Consider the following 14,568-nt stretch of genomic DNA (forward strand, 5'->3'; position numbering starts at 1 on the left):
ACATAATACCAGCTAATACATAAACAAATTAAGCTAAACAAGTGCTAAGTAATGCATAATAAGAAATTGATACAACAAATAAACGATAATTAAAACAACCTAAAACTATCATAACAATATTACATAAATGATTAATAAAACAATATCATAAACTAACAAATATAACTCCCCTTCTTTCTTTCCTAATATTAGATTGCATGTAATACACTTAATGCAGTTAGCAATATACTCTTTAACCTTGTTTTGCAATTTCGGAAACCAATAGGATCTTAAAATTAACTCAGAAACTTTATTGATTCCTAAATGTCTAACATCATCATGGTACTTCCTGATAATTTGGTTCTCCATTGTTTCGGGAACAACAAATAAAATTTTCCCTTTTTTTTTCCTATACACGAACCCATTACGTAATTCAAACTTCCTATGCTCTTTGTCCTCTAAATATTTACGAATTTCGCTAATCCCCTTATCACTGTCCTGTAGAATTGACAGATTTTGTTCAAAAGTGTTTTCAGTTACAACTAAAACTCCGTGACAGCGACTTAAAGCGTCCACATGACTCATGCGCTTGCCACTCCTGTGTTCTATTTTATAATCGTAATTTTGTAAGGTTAGCGCCCACCTGGCAATCCGTGGATTTATATCCTTTTTCACAAGAGTTAATTTGAGACTGTTGCAGTCTGTGAATATTTTAAAGGGAATACCAAAAAGGTAAATATGAAATCTTTTGAGAGAGTAGATAATGCATAAGCATTCCAATTCAAAACTATGATACCGACTTTCAGCATCAGTCGTACGCTTACTAAAGTAAGAAACTGGGTGAAATTTATTATCACCTTGTCTCTGTAATAAAACAGACCCAAAACCTAAGGAACTTGCATCACAATGCAATTCCGTTTCTGCAGTTGGCGAATAAATTGCTAATACAGGTGAACAAGCCAAGGTACGCTTTAGGGACTCAAAAACTTCTAAATGCTCCTCGTTAAAAACGAATTGAGCCGACTTTTTAATTAGGTCATACAAGGGTTTTGCTAACACAGAAAAATTAGGAACGAATTTGCGAAAATAACTCACCAACCCTATAAAACTGTGGACCTCTTTTGTGTTCCTGGGCACTGGGTAGTTTAGAATATTTTCTATGTGGTCCGCGCACGGTGCTATACCCTCAGCACTGACAGAGTAGCCCAAATATGTAATAGTCGACATAAGAAACAAACATTTGTCTAATCTTAATTCCAGGCCATTGCTGGACAATAAATGCAAAACTTCTTCTAAAACACATAAATTTTCCTTAATTGTATCACTTGCTATCAAAATATCATCTAAAAATAAACACAGCTTGGAATTTAAAATAAGTTTTTTAAAAATATTGTTTACAAATCTCATAAATACTGGAGGACTATTGGTCCAGCCAAAAGGCATTTTAAGATATTCATATTGGCCCAGAGGGCAAACAAAAGAAGTGTACTTAACCGAATTTTCTGCTATCCGTATTTGATGGAAAGCACTTTTAAGATCTAATTTCGTATAAAACCTTTTGCCTTTTAACTGATCCAACTGGTCTTCAATTAATGGTAAAGGAAATCTATCCTTCACTGTGATTTTATTCAGTTCCCTGAAATCAACACATAAGCTTATTTCGCCACTCTTCTTCCTTACTAAAACAATCGGAGAAGCATAAGGTGAATTACTTTCTCTAATAATTCCATTCTCTAGCAGATCATCTAAAACTACTTGCAATTCTCTTTTTTCAAAATGAGACAACCGACGAGGGCTATAATTAAAACATTTATGCTCCGGAACCACTTTAATTTCGACCTCAAAATCAACCGCGGGTTTACAAGGCTTCTCGGTAATTTTATATTCATTGATAACCTTAGAGACCGATTTTACCTCATTTACAGAAAGCTCAGGGTTTATGATTGGAGACGGTTTTTGCTCTACTGCACTGTGATCTATTAGCATTAACTCGGAACCATCTACTTCATTTGCTTTAGTCTCAGGTAAACTTTCGGGATTAGAACATAAAGATATCTGAGCTCTATCTTTAAACTCAATTGAAATTTTAGGATCAGATATAAAATCTCTTCCTAATAAGCAAGAATATGGCATGGTATCTTTGCCTACTACATAAAAATTAATTTTTAAAATAAAGTTAATTTGTTTGATAAAAACATTGGCAGAAATTGTTCCTAAAACATTTAATCGAGAATTATTTATTCCATGGAAATTTGCACCAGTTATGGGTAATATATTATCTTTACTTACAAGGTCTTCAATAATTAACGATATTGCTGAACCTGAATCCAGTAGGGCTTCTACTTCTCCCTTGGTGGTAGCGCCTTCTATGAGAATGTCTGCTGTGTATGGAGGTAGAGCGGATTTCTCGGCTACCATCGAAACTGAAGATGTGGTCTGCTTCTGTCGTTGGCAATCCCTTTGAAGGTGTCCCATTCTTCCACACTTGAAACAGCTGCCCTTTTCGCGTTTGGGTTTCGGACAGTCAGCCACCACATGCCCCTGTTGTTGGCAATTAAAACATTTTCTGATTGCTTGCTTGAAATCCGAACCAACTTTATTTAATCGCAAAGGCTTCTCTTTAACACTGTCTTTGGACCGCACTTGTTCATAAGTAAGTAATTTCTTCTTCAAATCTCTCAAATCTTGAGCCTCGTACAGATGTAGCTTGTTTGAAAGCGGATCCGGAATGCCATCAATAATATAACGAATCAGCGATTCCATGTCTATATTGCCTCTAGCAGCCAATTCCTTCATGATTAATACGTACTGATGAAGGGACTCACCCTTCTGCATGGTACGCTTGCTTAGAGTTCGATGAAGTTCAGCACTGTTGGTTTTGCTGGAAAATTCCTCAATCAGTGCTTGCTTTAGGGCGCTGTAAGTGGTCAAACCCCGTTCACCACTAACAAAAAGTTTTGCCAGTCCCTTCAGTGACTTCTTCGCGAAGACCAATTTTTCCAGTGCTTGCCACCTCATCACTTGGGCCAACTCTTCGAATTCACTTACCCATAAGTGAATAGTATAATTATCCTCCCCGGTGAATGGCCTCAGACTTTCCTCAATGTCCCTAGAGGAAAACTGAAAAGGTCGACTTTCCTGAACTTGCCTGGAGCTTGAAGAATTTTCACTTCCTTCTTCAAGTTGATCATCTTCTTCTTCATCCTGTTGATCTTGACCTAACAAACTAATGTCATTTAGGAATTTGCATAATTCCGACGCCACCTCCTCCCTAGGGCTTACTTCAATTCCCAAAAGGTTTATAGCCCGTTTCAGTTCTAACACTGAAAAGGTGTCCTTTACTTCTTCCACCTTGTTAATCAATTCCACTTCATTCAAATTAAACCCTTCAAATTCCATTAGTTTTTTCCTACTTAGACGCCCTTCATCTAACCCAAAAATGACTTGGTACAACAACTTGGCATCCTTTACATTTGCGGCCATAATTGCGGACTCCATCTTCCTGTTATCACTAAACTTCATTTTGTTCACACAAATTGACTGTTCTTTAACAATTAGCCGAACTTTAACTCACTTTACCAGTTCTTTACTATTTGCCGCACTTTACCAACCAGTTCTTAACCCCACACCTGAAGTTGTAGAATTTATAAAATGAGTTAAAGGCAAACTAATAAATACACCAATCTATAATAAGTAGAGTTTATTAACATAAGACATAAGGCATAACATAACACATACGATTCTAATGCCAACACAAGGCCCAACTCACATCACACACAGTAATCGAATGGAAAAAAAGGAATGTCCCTTGCTACCTGCTATGGCCACCCCGACGGTCATCCCCTCTCAGATACCCTCTACCGGGGGCCACTCACAATACCCAACCATTCCTTTTTCCAAACATTCCAAGTTGACAAACGAATGTCGCCAGCTACCTGCTACCCCCTAGCTACCCTTAACGGTCAGCCCTTACACCCTCTACAGGGTTGCCAAATATCATACATTCAAATTTACTACATAATTGAAGTTTTTGAACATTTTGATTAATTATCTTAAGGCTTAGGCAATGGTTTGAAGAATTTTGTAATTTTCTCTTGCTTGGCAGTTTTTAAAAGCTTTTGTTTGCAGTCAAAGTTTGAACTTGCCACTACAACTACCATCAGGTTCTTTAAAATGAGCGTAAAGATACTTTGCCTTCTCCCGGACCATTGGACCACTCAGGGGCACCCTTTTTTTTGGATGCGGTCTTCGATCCATAATGACAACGCCACTTCCATTTTTTTTTCTATTGCTGGATCACGAACAATTGCTTTCATTCTGTGCGTTTACATTCTCAAAAACACCGATCGCGGCGAAGGCGGCTTATGTCAAAGTCCTCGGCGATATCATTTAACAACATACTTTAGGCAAAGTTGTAATAAAATCTATTTTACTTTTTTTATTAGTCCATTTGACGGCATTTACAAAGGATATTGGGTTGGATACTTATTGGAATCCTTTTATTATCATAGTGTACTTCCGCGAATATAGGAATTGGGTCGCATTTTTTTAATCCGCGAATAGTGAAAACGCGAATGAAGGAAGCGCGAATAAGGAGCTTTTACTGTATATTCAATTCCTCTCGTATGTCCACATTCCGTATCCTCTCTCTCTTTTTGTGCATCCCTTAGCTCTTCTTAGGAATCCGTATCTCTGCACTTTGTAAGTTATTTTTATCTTCTCTAGCTCTGGTAACCCAAGATTCCGCTTCCGTAAGTGAGCAGAGGCACAGCCATAGTTTTGTAAAATTTTAGTTTTATTTCCGGTCTCTTTTTATTTTTAAGTGAACTGTTTATTATACCACAGACAGATAGATTGAAATTTACTTTTTTTATTAACTTACAATATTAAATCAATCAAAAGAATGGGCTTTGTAGCAATAGATTGTCGTGTGAGATTTACTTATTTTATTAACTTACAATATTAAATCAATCAAAAGAATGGGCTTTGTAGCAATAGATTGTCGTGTGAGATTTACTTATTTTATTAACTTACAATATTAAATCAATCAAAAGAATGGGCTTTGTAGCAATAGATTGTCGTGTGAGGGGTGAATTTATTGATAAGAAGTAAAGCATTATTGTTATACTTCTAAACACATACCCAGAGATGGTCTTATTTCTTAAGCATTTCATTAAGAAAATGGACCAAGACAAAAGCTACACCAAATTGATTTTAACCAATAATTTCTCGCCCACTAGATCTAAATTGAAACTAAATCCTCTTTAAAAGCATATTTCTTTTAAATGCACTTTACTTTGCCAATATTATGCCGGAAAACTCTTTTATATATTCCTCTAATTTTATTTGGATTGAATGGAAAAAGTTTACACATTAAGGGAATATAAAATCAATACGTTAGTAAAGAGAAAGAGATTCCTAGATATCCTCTCCTTCCCAAATAGTTTAAAGTGAATTGAAAATAAAGTAATAGTTTTCTATGTTCACCGTAAGGGAAATTACTACCGAAGTAGTGGTGGCATTTTACCATTAAGGAGCCTGAAACGACCGAACCATTATAGTTGGCTCTCTACACAATTTCAAATAAAATGTTTCTCAAACGCAGAGAATAGTAAATAGCAAAATGTCTTGTCTCTAAATAACCTTCTTTTAATTCTTTTTATCTTTTTAAACATCAATTTCCACAATAAATAAAAAATTAAGGAATGCTATTTTTAATAGCAACAACTAAACTTACTTGTACTAATATCTCACACTATACTAAACGTTTAACATGGAATCCTAGAGAAGAGTTTAGCTAAGCGGTTAGCGTGCTGGATTTCACAGGTTCGAATCCAGCTGCTGGCCCTTACAGAGGAGCTTCCATCCAGCTCCCTGTCCGGTGATGGACATGGAATCCACATAAACGGCTTAACAGAAAACACTACTACCAACTGGCAATACTTCTTGAAAGACGATTGACTTTTATAAGTAACTTATTCCTAGGTAAATCCTGTTTTAAGTACTAGGGTGGAGTTAAACTTTTCTATGAAAGGTAAAGTGCAGTTTCATGAACTGCATAATGTTGTTAAGAATTGATTATGAACGTAAAATTATAAATTTTTAAAGAAAATCGACTAATCGGCCCAGCATCGATTGGAATTTTTTAACCCTCCACACGGAGGTCTAAATATTTTCTTACATCAAAGGCCTAATCCTTTTCCCATTACAAACATATCCATAAATCACTTTCATCCCACCACATAAACGCTCTTATCGTGCTCCTAAACTCTCCATACATTCCCAGGGAATCCTAGAAGTCGGCTGAGGCGCCAGTGGTCTCAAAACCTCTTCTTTCGATAGTTGTCAATTGGGAGAGTCAAGATTGGACGGCTACTCCTTCATACATAGCAGTACTATGATCCCGTGGTCTAACCTAGGCTTAATTTTGGACTACAAACTCACTTTAACTACACACGTTCAGGACAGAGTAAACTCAGGTAAACTGGACTACACGACTACTTTTACTCCTTTACTCTATACGTGACTCCAAAATTACTGTGCCCAACAAACTGCTCCTTTACAAAGTGGTCATCAGATCGATGTTTCTCTAAGCCTGTTCCGTCTGGAGCCTGGACTTGTAGTAGGTAACATCAAGAAACTCCAGGACAACACAGAACACATTTCTCAGACTTGCAACAGACTCTCCACGACGCACTAATCATTGACTCACTCAACGGAGACTGCATCCATTATCCCCCCGTACACTCCTATTTCCTAAACTCCTTTCCATCCTAGAATGTAATCCTAATTCATTCTGCCGCGACATAGCCACCTACAGATCCTTCTACAACATACAGACACAGAAGACTTAGCCATTGACTCACTCCACAGAGACTGCATCCATTATCCCCCCCCATACACTCCTACGATCAAAAATCGTCTGCTCAAAACTTCTTTCCATCCTAGACTGTCATCCTAATCCACTCTGCCGCGACCTAGCCTCCTACATATCCTGCTATCCTCCTACAGACACAAAAGTCCTAGCCATTGACTTACTCCACAGAGACTGCATCCATTATCCCCGGTACACTCTATATCCAAAATCGTCTACTAAAAACTCCTTTCCATCCTAGATTGTCAACCCTAAACCACTCTGTCGCTACATAGCCTCCTACAGATCCTTCTATCCCCCTACAGGCACAAAAGTCTAAAACACTATCTCCTCTAGCTGCAGATATTTCCTACTTTTTTCCGCTGCATTCTGTGCCCTTCACATCTTTAGTTAGCTTTCCTCTTACTATTGTTATGAAGGTTGTGTTGGATTGCGTTGTAATTGAGTGGTTGCGCTAAGAAACCTTTGTAACTTTACGACCAAAGGAAAAGGAGATAGTAGCGTATCAAGAACTAGTAGGGAAAGTCTTCAACCTCTTTAGTAGGGGAGGTTTCGTCTACTAGATCCAAAAGGGGAAGGCACAATAAGCCTCTTTTGGCTGTAGTGCCGTGGGGCGTAGGTCCCGTCCCGCTATTGCAATCTTAATCTTATGAAGGCTATAATGTATTGTTCATTGGAAATTCATGTTTTTATCTATTGTACCTATTTATAGTAAAGATTTATTATCTATCTGTCACGCCTTCATCTTCTAGCTGACAGTGGCGCAGTATCAATCACATTCACTAATTGTAAAATTTCTAAAGGCATAAATTTCAAAATAAAGAATGAAAAAAGAAAATCCGTTGAACCGAATTTTCATTTTGCTGAATAAATGTTTTGGTTTTTGGGAGTTTTTTCCGTATAAATTCAAATTATTGTTTGCATTATATTTTTATTATTATTAAAATTTATTATACAGAAAGAACTTTGTAAGTTCTTCTTTTAAAAGCATTCTTCACTTTAACTAGCTACTAGCAGACCTTATAATGAATGATAAGGATGTCAAAGTAATTTTGTTGTACAAAAAGGCTAGCCTTTGTGGTGGGCTATTGCTGTTGTTGTTGTTGTTGTTGTTGTTGTGAAATAGAATGGAGGGGCTTGTTGTTTGGCCAGCGAAATGAAAATGAGTGTATATTTGCTGTACAACGTACATACAAAACAACAACAAGTATGCGAGGGGGAGGAAGATAGGAACATGAGTGGCTACTTGAGATGGTCGCCCTTAAGAATAACACTCTAGAGAGATACAGAAGGCCTTGGCGGCGGAACAATAAAGAGGGAGCTCTGAGCTTTAAAGTGGATGCTATAAACCCAACTGAAACTTACAGCACTTCTCTTGCCGCCTCTCGCTTGCTCTACTACCTTCACTTCATCATCATTCCTTGCCCCTCTTCAATGTCGCCAGTAGTAAAAGAGGAATTGTTGGTATTTCCATCTCAGATTGTAACAACAAAACTCTGGGGAACTTTATAATGAATGGTCGAACACAACTAGCGGTAGTGGACTTAATTTTCTCCAAAACTTCAAACCAACAACTACTTCATCTATTACTTCGTATTGCTTCGTTTTCTTTTTGGTTTATTAACCAGATATTCACGGTCACCTAACCTCGGGCATTCAGAGAGAGAGATATATTCCTTCCGACTGATTCAAAAATCTTACCGAAACCCAACTGAGTCCATCAAATTTGAACTTTATGTCGATCACACGTAAGCACCAATTTTTTTGACTCAAGCCCAGGACGGGTGTTGAAATGGGTAGTAAAGTAATGCCTACTTTTTTTCAGGTGGGCTTTACATCCAACTACCAAATTAGGTGTCCTGGACGGAGACGACTAGCAACATACTTTACTATAAATTTCTTTTATTAACCATTAAATAAAATCCAAGCCCTAGCCACCGGGGAATCGAACCCACTAAACCAAGAATACATTTTAGCATTGCGGGTCTAGCCCTTTGACCGTCTAACATTCTTTACTATAAATTTCTTTTATTAACCATTAAATAAAATCTAAGGCCTAGAGACTGGGAATCGTCCCCACTAAACCAACAATACATCTTAGCACTGCGGGTCTAGTCTCTAACCGCTTAAAATACTTTACTTTAAATTTCTCATATTAACCATTAAATAAAATCCAAAGCCTGGACACCGGGAATTGAACCCACTAACCAACAATACATCTTAGCATTGCTGGTCTACTCTCTAAACCGCTCGGCTATCGTGGCGCCTAGTTGTAATGGATATTTTATAAGTAAAAATCCAAAATTTATTTATTTTTACTAGTTTATATTTCAAGTTTATGGGAATGATTTAGTCAATATGTGGACCAAGATTTTATAATGATTGTAAATAGCAAATCGTGAACCGGATGTGAAAATTTGTTGCTAGTTGGTTTTTTAGTTTTCATCGACTATCTCGAAAACGATTTTATGAAATTTAATACATTCATTAACCATTTAATGCATCAATAAAACTGCATTAGCAACTTGTGGATTGTTGAGATGATCTTTACTAAGCGAAGTTATTGATGTGATTTGTAACAATAGCAATGATGGATTCATTGTGACAGTTTCTCTTTATTCTTAATCTTTTCTCGTTAGCATACAATTAATATAATGGCATTCACCGTTTCCATTCAGTGATGAAGAACATCTTCAAATTCTAATGACCTGTAACAGCAACGATATTGAGTGGGAAAAAATAACGATATTAATTTATTGTGACTACAAAAAATAAGGAGGATATTATAAGGATAACACTTGACGAAGGATTAGTGGAAAGGATATTACCGTGGAGGAAGGGAATTGAAGGTGGAAAGCATTTGAAATTGATCACTTGGCGAAGCGGGAGTTAACGTTCGAGTTGAGGCACATTGAAGTGAAAAGGAGTATGAGTTAGTCACTCGAATTTAACGAGCAAAAACTCTCAGTAGAATTGTAGAGTAAGAGAAGGGGAGGAAGTGAAGAAGTACAAGAAAAAGAAGAAGAAGAAGAAGCCGTTAACTGAGGAAGTGGAAATCCTACCAAATTTCCCGGGCAAGAAGTTAGTTGCTACACATTATACAAACTTCTCTACTCCTGATTCAAACATTTGCATTTATTTTCTTCACCTTTTCCTACACCCAAATCTTCATAAATATCTTTCCTGTTACGGCTTTATTACTCAAAAAGTTCATTTTCAAGTTTTAATGAATCCCTGATACCCAGGATTTCAGGAGTAAGTTAAAAATATCAGGATGAAATTGAAGGAGTTGATTTTGAACCATAATAATAATAATAATAATTCATGGAACTGGTCTTTGGCTGCTTAAAACAATTTTACTGTATTGATTGCGTCAATATTTGAGATTATTGGCTACCAGGAGCTTTTTTTTCAGCGCACGGTTGGCCTCCAGATAGTGCCTTCTTGTAACAGATAACACTGTCCATCACCGGACAATAAGTTTCAAAGGAGCTCCTAGAAAGAGAAAATCTAAGGGCCAGCAGCTGGATTTAAACCCTGGATCTCTGCGTTGGAATCCAGTATCCGCTAACCAAATCCCTACGCTCTGGACAGTTATTAGTTTGTTTGATTTTAATGTAGTACTTACCAACTCCTCCTGAGCTCCTACGGCCTTAATCACCACAGTTCTCCACCTGTGCTAGTCTCTCGCTAGTAATTCACCTTCCAAGGAAGGCCAAATCATCTTCGACCTCTCCCATCATCTCATTCTTGGACTAAGACGGTTTCCCATACCCCTGATATTTCCCTACTGGCCTATAACGCCAGGTCCTCCCTAGACTTCTTCTGTACTTTGCACAAGTTTCAGCCATTATCAAAGCGAATCCCTAAAACTGCTTTTTTTTTTTTTTTTATTTTTTTTTTTATTTTTAACTTCTCGGTTTGTTTTTGATCCTAAATCCATCTTACAGAATCAATTCTTTTCCAATAATCTAAGAATTAACCGCTCTGGTTTGTTGTAGCCCAAATTTCATACTCATATGACTCTCAGAATTCGTACTATAGAGCCAAATCTTTTTGCAAACTTCCGGTTATATTCAGTAATATGTTGATAGAATTACGAAACTCGTCCATCATCAGCGGCTAACTTGGCCACCTATTTCGTCACTGACTCTGTTCTTTGAAGTAAGTAAACTGGTTTTGGAAATTAGTAGCCCCAGTTTGTAAAAACTATGCAATTACTTTCCTTGTGTCAGAACTCTCAAGGGGACGCTTTTTTAGCAGTTTTACTCGTATAATGATTCAATAACATCAATTTGACACTAATTAAATCTCTAATTTCGATTTTATTGAAAAAAAAAAACAGAAAATCGCCATTCTATCCACCTGCCTTTAAGTTCAACATTATTAATTTTTGGGTAAAATTAAGGAGAGTGGGGGAAAAAAAGTAATTAAAGGCAAAAATAAAAAGAATAAAAAAAAACGATACATTATTACATTACAGTATATATTGCTATTTTATTGCCAAATTTTTATTTTTTTATCTTTTTTTTTTTTTAACTAAGTACAAAGATTTTTTTTTTTAACTTTTTATTTATTATTATTAATAAATTAATAAATAATTATTTTCAGAAAAAAATTAATTAATTTTATTTTTTGGGTTCAGGCAAAAAAATGATTTTATTATTCTTCTTATTTTATTTGATTTTTTTATTACTCCCCACCCCCCCTAGAAGTAAAATTATATTTTCATCAAAGCATTTATTTGAGCCTGAACCTGCGACGGTGTATTTCAAAATTTACAAATATTTCTAAAATCATAATTTTCAAAAAAAATTGTTTATTAATTTAAAAAAAAATAAATAAATGAAAATTCCTTAAAAAAGTTTCTTTTTTTTTTTAATCACATGAAACCAAATTTAAAAGTTTTAATTTTATTTTCTGTAATATCTTTTTTAAAACATATAACATAATAAAAATAATAAAAGTATTTCTTTTTTCTTCTACTTCTTTGCAATTAATTCCATGTTCGTATTATTTTTATTTAATTTATTTATGTTTGTTTTTATACACAAGACATTAAAATAATTAATTTAAAATAATAAAAAGTTAAAGAATTAATTAAATAAGCAGTAGGGATTGATTCAAGCAGTTACAAAACATTACCTGCATAAAAAAAAAAAGATTAAATTTTGTAATATTTTTTTTTTGTACTATTTTTTTTGTATTACTTTTTTTATACTTCTCTACTATTTTTTATCGACTTTATTTTTTTAATAAATTGTTTTTTCTGTTAATTATTGTTTTAAATAAATAAATAATATCAAGCACAAACAAAAAAAAAATATTAATAATAAACACTAAATATAAATAAATTAATTTCAATAATAATAGCATTATTATTAATTATTTTCATTTAATAAAATTATGGTGTTTTATTGAAATTGGTCCATATTGAAGCTATCAAATTTTTTTTTATTATTTTTTACTACATAAAAAACTTCTTTTTTTTTTATGGGATGGAATGTATCTATAATTTTTATATTTTATTTTTTAATGCTTTCCACTTTTTTGTTTTTTTTTTTTGTTTTTTTATATTTTTTTTTAAAGGGTTTTATACAATTTTTTAAAATTAAGGTTTGGGTGGGAAAGGAATTAGGAGAATTTAAAGTTGTTTTTATATTTATATTCGTTGATTTTTTTTTTTTTTTTTTTAATTTTTTATTTATATTTTTAATTTTATTAATTTCTAAATAACTTATAAATTAAAAAATATCTCATTCATTTTTTTTATTTATATATTTATAAATATTATATACAATGGTTACAATGAAGTGCTTTATTTATTTATACTTTTTTTTTTTTGAAAAAAATAATAAATAAATAAATACAAAATAAAAATTGAGCTTATACTTTGACATTTTATTTTATATATTTTTCTTTTTTTACACTTTTCTTTCATCAGTTATTAAAATTTATTTTTATTACATTTATTTCCTACTCCTAATTAAAAATTGGTATTTTATTTTAAGCGTAAAGGTGACGATATAGTTATTTTATTTCATTAATTTATTTTATTTCATTTCACACATTATCTATTTCTTTTTAATAAATTAATTCAAATAAAAAATTTGTATAATAAAAAAAAAAATTAACTAAAAAAAATAAATTAATTAAAAAAATTTAGTTCCAAAGCCAAAGTATAAGCTCTTATATTTTCATTCCTTTTTCTTTTTTTTTAATTTAGCACTATTTTTCATTTTTTTTTTTTTTTAATTTCCCAAAATAAAAGGAATTTTGTTTTTATCTTTGGCTATTTTATTTTTAATTTTTGTTTAATTTTGAAATACAAAAAAATTGGAGATAGTAAATAAAAAAGTTTTACAATTGAATATTCATCTCTAATTAAGGCCCACTAATGTTTTTTTTTTTTTTTTGTTTTTTCTTTAAGCAAATTAAGTTGAAAAATATAAACAGAAAAAAAAGACACCTGTTATTATTTCTACATCCTAATTTTTTAGGATTTCTATTTTCCCATTTTTAAAAGAATTAATATAAAAAACAAAAATTCTATCCTTGAATTCATTATTTGATTTCTCAGTTCTCTGGTGAATCTTATTTATTATTTGAATTATTTATATCCAGTAAAACTTCAATGTTATTTAAAATATCCAATTATAATCTCAGAAAATTAATAATATCAATAAATAAATAAATATATGAAGCTTAAAGCTTTTCTGACTAGATTAGCAATTTTTAATAAATATTGCGTTGATGACTAGCTATAAAAAAAAAAAAAAAAAAAAATCACGAAAAGTTTTTATTGGTAGGCCTTATTAATTAAAAAAATAATTAATTATAAAAATCCAATTAATTTTAAAAAAATATTTTTTTAATTAATTAATATATTACTTTATTTTTTTAATGACTAAAAAAACAAATAAAATGAACGTCTATATATATAAAAAAAAAAACATTTTTGAGGCCTTTATTTTACTTTATTTATTTTTTTTACATGTTGTTTAAAATATGAAAGTTTTGTTTTTTCTCATTAAGCCGCTAAAAAAAATATTTTTTTTGTATTTTATTTTGTTTTAATTAAATCTATACAACTATGCAATTTAATTACAAAAAAAAAAAAAAGAGGATTCAATTAAAATAAAAGTTAAATTTATAGGTGCTGTAGCGCGGTGTCTAATTAGGAATTTATTTTATTTTTTTCTTTATTATAGTTTAATAATAACTTAATTTTTACATTATATTTACGATATCGAAAAATACCTATAACTATAAAATTTGTAATAATATATATATGTATATTTATCCATATTAAAGTATTTTTTTTTTCTTCTTCAATATCTTATTTTACTAATTTCAATAAAATTTATTAAAACTCCAGTCTATAAAATATTTTAATTTTAATTTTTTATTTGTTTGCTTTTAGTTTAATTAATAATTAATTATTCATTATTCGATATTTTTATTCTTTCATATATTTTGTTTTATTAATTTATATATATATATATACTTTTTTTTCTTTAGTATTTCTTTTTTTTATTATTATTAATTATTAAATGTTATATAAATAAAGGGTATATTCTGCATATTTATTACATAAATACTTTTGTATTTTTTTTTTTCGTTTTTTTTTTTTCTATTTTTGAGCAGATCAACAGGCTTTTTTGTTTTTTTAAAACATTTTATTTCAGTGTTTTTTTTGTTTTTTTTTTTAAAAT

At 32.2% G+C, this 14,568-nt stretch overlaps 1 long non-coding RNA gene across 3 annotated transcripts in view; it reads left to right on the forward strand.

Annotated features, from left to right (window-relative positions):
• LOC141450037 (uncharacterized) overlaps window positions 1-14,568 on the forward strand; it is a 300,684-nt gene that overhangs the window by 84,196 nt on the left and 201,920 nt on the right. The window lies entirely within an intron of this gene.

The sequence above is a fragment of the Rhodnius prolixus genome, unplaced genomic scaffold, assembly GCF_049639745.1.
Source record: "Rhodnius prolixus isolate KJV_2025 unplaced genomic scaffold, Rpr scaffold_2, whole genome shotgun sequence".
Classification (NCBI taxonomy): domain Eukaryota; kingdom Metazoa; phylum Arthropoda; class Insecta; order Hemiptera; family Reduviidae; genus Rhodnius; species Rhodnius prolixus.